We start from the raw sequence: 6,481 nt of genomic DNA, 5'->3' as shown, positions 1-6,481 counted from the left end.
TTGTCTTTTAGAACCTCGGGTACTCTTTCCCTCACGAAGGGTTTTAACGAGGCCCAACTATTCAAATAAAATTCTTTACAAGTTATTTTCACTTCATCCCCATTACAAGTCACTACTGTTTCTTAAAACACCAAACGAAGACACGGCCATCGCTGGAGGACTGATCACCCTCCAGGCCGAACACACGGGTACCCAAAAAACCGACCAAACAAACGGTTATGATAAACGAAACACCTAAGGCCCGAACGGCTAAACAAAACATCCAAAAAACGGATCATACGAAGACCCAAAAAACGGTCATAAATTTCACACAAAACAAAGTTACGGCTCTCAAGCCACTAGAAACAAATCTACACATAGTTCAAAACTAAATACAAAACAACTATTCAAATATCAACAATCCGCCCATCACGGACGGTCTTGAATGCTCCCGTCATAGACACATCCACACCAGGGGCCAACACCTGAAATTGCGCCTTCATCGTCTCCTCGGTTGCAGCAACGGCCTCCCCAGCATCAGCCAACAAAGCCGCTTTCTCCTTCTTCAAGGCTTCGACCTCAGCCTTCAGAGTTTCCGACTCGGCGAGAAGCAAGGCAGCTTGAGAACTCGCATCCGAGGAACGTTTCCGCTCTTCAGCCAGTTGAGAAAGAAGCGAAGTCTCAACACCGGCAAGGCGGAGTATCTCCGCCCCGGAATCCTCCGACGACTTCTCCGCCTTCTCCTTCGCAGTCTTCGCAGCCTCAAGCTCTTCCTTCAACTTGCTCACATCGGTTTGGGCCTGCCGAAGCTTCTTTTCCAACAAACCCACTTGAGCCATCACAGGCTCGGCCTTCCGAACAACCGCGGCAGAACGAAGAAGAGCACGATAAACCGACTCAGCCTGAAACGAGACGTCACAACCATCAAAAAATGACTCCGTTCCAGGCATTAAGTGCTGATCAATGAAACCCGTGGCATCAAAACGCCGATCCATCACACTAGGGACCAAGCCCTCCTCTTCAAAAGTTTCACTACCCGGCTCCTTCGTCCTACTTCTCTTCCGAGAAGCCTCGGTAGAAGCCAGTACAACGACTTCCGGCGATCCGGGAGGAGCTTCAACGCCAGTGTGCACCCCCGAAGAAACCACCTCTTGAGGAACAGCCTGAGAATCTGCGGCTGGAGTCGGAGCCGAAGAAGGAGACGACGACCCCTCCCCCCGACCCAACGCTGCCCTCAACCTCGCCAAAGTAGTCAGCCCTCCAGCCATCTCAACTAAAAAAGAAACAAGAAAGGAGTTATTACAAAAAAAAAAAAAAAAAGAAGAAGAAGAAGGAAGCAAAACACACCAATATATGTCCGACACGCCTCAGGATCCCCCATAACGTCTCGAGGACTTAACGGGCGTTCACCAAACAAATGCCACAAAACTTTGGCAATATCCTTATCCTCCCGAGACAAATCATCGTATGAGATCTTAGTTAAAACCGACGGCCCGGCACCAAAATTCCAATAGGTCGGAAACCGGCGCTCGCCCTCCAAAGTAAGCCAAAACGGGTGGTGCCCCCGAACGGGGCGCACCTTAAAGTACTCCCATTTAAATCCATGAAACGAATCTTCAAACAACCCGAAGATCCGGCGATGGGGCTGAGCACGAAACGACATATATCCTTTCTTGTGCTTCCCCTCCTTAGTCGGAAGAGTGCACAAGAAAAGAAAGAGGAAAACGGGAACCGAGGCCGGGAGCTCAAGGTACTGGCACACCAACTCAAAACACCGAACAGCCGCCCAGCTGTTCGGATGAAGCTGAGACGGTGCCACGGAACACCGGCTAAGCAAACCCTGAACAAAAGGCGAGAACGGGAACCGCACACCGAGCCGAGTAAACATGGACTCATAAACCCACATCCAGTCCGGCACGGTGGGTGAACGGAGGTTCAAGTAGCAAACGCGCTCGTCGGCATCAGGAAGGACGAGCTCGTATCGCCCCTCCTCTTCACCACCGCCACAAATCGCCCCCCGATCGCGGAGCCGTTGGAGATCATCCTCCGTCATCCGCGACGGAACGCCCCATACATCACTGGTCACCCAACCGTAGCGATTGGGGACGCCCCTGGAAGGGGCTACCGGGGCACCCACACTCTCATTTCGCCGACGCTGCATACCTAAAACAAGGGAGGAGCACCACCATCAGCCTACCAACTCCGCACAATATCAAAAAACAAAAACCTAAACACCACTACAAAGCAAAGCAGAAAATGGCGGTGCTCAGCCCCTTCCCCAAACTCAAAACGCCAAACACAGCAAGACAAAAACAGGAACAGGCACAAACAAACGTATGGAAGAAATAGCAGAAAAGAAAAAACCAACCTGGTAAAAACAGAAGGAAACTTGAAAGAAACACTGGGAAATAAGAAGAAGCAGAAACAGCACCAGAAAGCAAAATCCACCAAAGCAGTTTTTTCTCAGGAAAGGGAGAAGGTCTCTTTCAAAAGAAAAAACGGACGAGGGAAATAGAAGCCAAAACGAAACGGTTTCAAAAAGACGAAAGGACACAACTGACCCTGGACATAATGAAAATAATAGGGGCAAAAAGGAGAAAACACCTCCTCAATAAATGCCCCCCTCGGAAAAGCAAACTAATCAATTACGCCTCAAAAAACGCAACAGGCGCAGCAGGCACGGAAAGGTCACGTCAAAGACCAAAATGCGGTCAGGACAGATCCTTTACCGAACAAAATCGAGAAACCGACCTCGTCACCAAACGAACACTCGAAGACACGATGAGAGAACATCTCAAACTCTCAGCGAGAAACCGACCTCACTCGCTCTCCCGCTGCGGGGGCAACTGTTACGGATCCGGCCCACGGACCCCGGACCCATGACCAAAACCCGAACCCGGCTTACCGGGTCAACCCATCCCGACTTTCTAGAAGGCACCGAATCGGCCCTCTAGATCCTCTAACTAACTTTCGAATTCAAACATCTCCCTTATCTTAAGCAAATAAGATAAGATAAGATTATCACCATCACCTATAAATAGAGGACCCAGGTCCCTCCAGGTATTCATTCATTCCACACACCTTATACCTCTTAGATCTATTCTGACTTGAGCGTCGGAGTGTCTTTGCAGGTACTCCCCCGCTCCATCAGGGCCGTCCTACATCCGATCCGACCCGCAGGTTCCCGATCCTCCTCTCAACCCGTATCAAAAGCATTCTGTACATAACTATATACAACAATTCATCCAAAACAAATGTGTTTATAAAAAATATTTAAAAATTATATTTTTTGTTTACTAATTATTGTATGTGAACAATAATAATCTTATATAACCGTATTCACTATTTGAAAACTAATATTAAGATACTATTGATAAAAATTGAATTATTAGATTAACGTACAAAAAAAATCTGATAATGTTCAATACATCAAATTCCTATTGTCAAATTTAATTATTAAACTAAGGTATATGAATTTGATATTAGTTTTCAATAACATTATCAAAAGTTAATTAAAAAAAATTGTATCAAAATTTTATATTTATTATAAAATCCAAATAAGTAACTAATTTTCTGTATGATCATCCATAATAGATTTATTTCATAACAAAAAATAAAATATGAGTTAAACAAAATATTTATTTAATTACTCTATCGATCCCTATAGTTTTAGAAAATTTTTAATTAAATTTCTATTTTTTTTTCATTTCGATTGAATTCATATACCGTACAAGATTTTGTAATTAATGTTTTTGTCACAATAGGAACTTAATTATAAAATCTGATATAGTATAGAAACTTGATTAAAAAAAAATAAAAATAAAAACCTAGTTAAAAATTCAATAAAATTATAGAGACCGACATAATTAAACCTAAAATATTTTAATCATAAACTTTGAAATACAACAAAGATGCTTGAAGTTTACATTTCTAATCAAATCATATTGTTTTTCTAAAGTTTAAAATACTACTCGCGCTACTTCCGAATTGTGTACTCCTTCAAGGATAGTTTGTGTTAAAGATTTGTTCTAAATAAAACAGCAAATACATATATACATGTTTAAACTAAAATTCAAATATTTTACTCTCTGCAACAATTCATCAAATGCAAGTAAATTGTATAAAAATTATAATAATATATTTTTGACATCCTATTCTATAAATATTAGATATTTATTTAAATAAATATCTATTAACTATTTAAATTTCTAATTAAATATACAATAGTAAATTCTATTAACAAAAAAATATTTAAATTAATTTAAATTTTAATATCACTCACAAAATATTTAAAATTTTAAAAATTAGATTATATAATTAAATTCAATACTATTATCAAAGTACAAACAAAATTAAAGTTTTCAAAAGCATTAAATTAATCTACCATTTCTATAATAGATAATTTATTAAATTTCTAATACTATTATTGGAGTACTATATGTCTCCTGATTATTAGAGTTAAGTGCTTTAAAATACTGCAATTCGCTACAAATATTAACTCACACAGCTAAACAACTAATAAAGTAATAATAACTCCACTTCATGTTCTTTTAAATATTTGATGTTATCACTAAATTACACTTTTTCTTTCTTTGCACCTCTAGTATTCCTAGTTGGGAAGAGATTGATTATGAACCTGAGTCAAGATTTTGTTTCAAACCAACAATCAACCAGTTTTCTTGGTGGAATTTCATTTTTGGTACTGGTCATATTTCATAAAATACAACAGTCAAAGCAAACAAAATAAACATGAAGTGATGATATACTGTCTTCATAAGAAGCTAAGGAATTATATTAGTAGACAAATTTTGATTTTGTAAACAAAGGACAAAAGAAATTAAAGTACCAATAATATCACACTATCACAAAAAAAATACTATATGCATTTAGATAAGAAATTCAATCTTGCACGAAAACTAAATGCATAAAACACAAATCAAGAGAGAGCAAAGAAAATTATGTTGCCAAACCATGTTATTCTCCCATTAATAACGAATGCATACAGAAACCAAACTATTTTTTTCTTGTGATCTTTCAGCATTTTTTTTTAACAAGGAATGCTAGGAGCCCAATAATTTTGGTATTTTGTAACCATCAATTGGCCATCAATAATATTTTTAATGGTGTGAGATTATATCTAACGGTGGGAGATCACTCACTTTTGTTTTGATGGTTAAGTGCTGGCTAGAAAACACAAAAGTTGCTGGTCCCCTAGACTTTTCCTTTTTCTAACACTTAAAAACTACCAAAAGCTCTTGAAGATAAGCACAAACTGAACAAAACAAAGATCTTTAACCATTTTCAAAATTTAAACTTTAACATTGAGTAGATATATAATGTCACATGCAAAAGAGAACAATATAAGTTTCAAGGATATATTGAACATACTAAAGATTATACAAAAGTTAACTACCACACCTTAGTTGACAACCTATCTCCCCCAAAACCTTTATTACTGCAAGGACATCTCCTGATAGCTAAATTTAAGATGAATGTTGATTAAAATACAATTGCAAAATAAGATAATTCAAAGGGAGTTGGCTATGATCAAAAGTAGCTGCTAGAGGAAGAAAGAAAAAAAAATTACCAAGTTAAAACAAAAGTGAGAGCATGCATAAGTGTTAAAAATTTTCAATATACAAATTCTAAAATCACAGTGATGCCATCTCATTAGAGCATCACATGTTTAAGCTGCAAACAAAAAATAAATTGATCCATGTTATCAAAATTAAATTTAATTAAACCAAAACCTTTTCTAGTTCTTATCAATATTTTTAAATGATGAAGTACATATTTTTATAGTTACTAAAATAGATTTTAAGCTTCAATTACATGTTTAAAACAAACAAAAATACATAAAAAATAATGAAAAACAGCAAAAGGAAACAAATTATTAATTATACATTCATGAAAACAAACCAAACTACGAATAAATAGTAAAATGTGAACTAAAATCGCAAAGACAACTCAGAAACTACCTTACGGGGCCAAGAAACATAAAATTATTCATGTTAAGTGATATCCAAAAGAGCAAATCTAAATGTAGAACACTAAATATCAAATAACATCTCATGAAAGGACTAAAAACGCAGATGAATTCAGGGTGCTGAGTGTGAGTGGTGCTGGTGTGAGTGCCGAAGGTACAATACTATAAGTTCTAATAAACTTGGAAGAATTCCATAAAAGCTAAAATTTGTCAGCAGGCACAACAAAATGGGTATAGCTCTCATGGAGCAGTTTGAGCATTCGCATTCCCATGCAACAATACTTGAAGGAACAATCACTTTTCACCTCACAATCTTTCAATAACAACCTCCAATATGCACTACTATTACAACATCCATTTTTAGTATCTATAAAATAAGAAAGAAAGAAAGAAAATTAATAGTTCAAAATGAAACATTGGTAAAAAGGGCATATTCTGATTCAAATTAATAATATTAGTTATGCATATTCTGATTTAGAAGGAAGCATCAAAATCATAAGATTTTCAAAGGCAAAA

This window comes from Arachis stenosperma, chromosome 8 (genome assembly GCF_014773155.1).
Source record: "Arachis stenosperma cultivar V10309 chromosome 8, arast.V10309.gnm1.PFL2, whole genome shotgun sequence".
Taxonomy (NCBI): Eukaryota; Viridiplantae; Streptophyta; class Magnoliopsida; order Fabales; family Fabaceae; genus Arachis; species Arachis stenosperma.
This window is presented reverse-complemented; position numbering follows the sequence as displayed.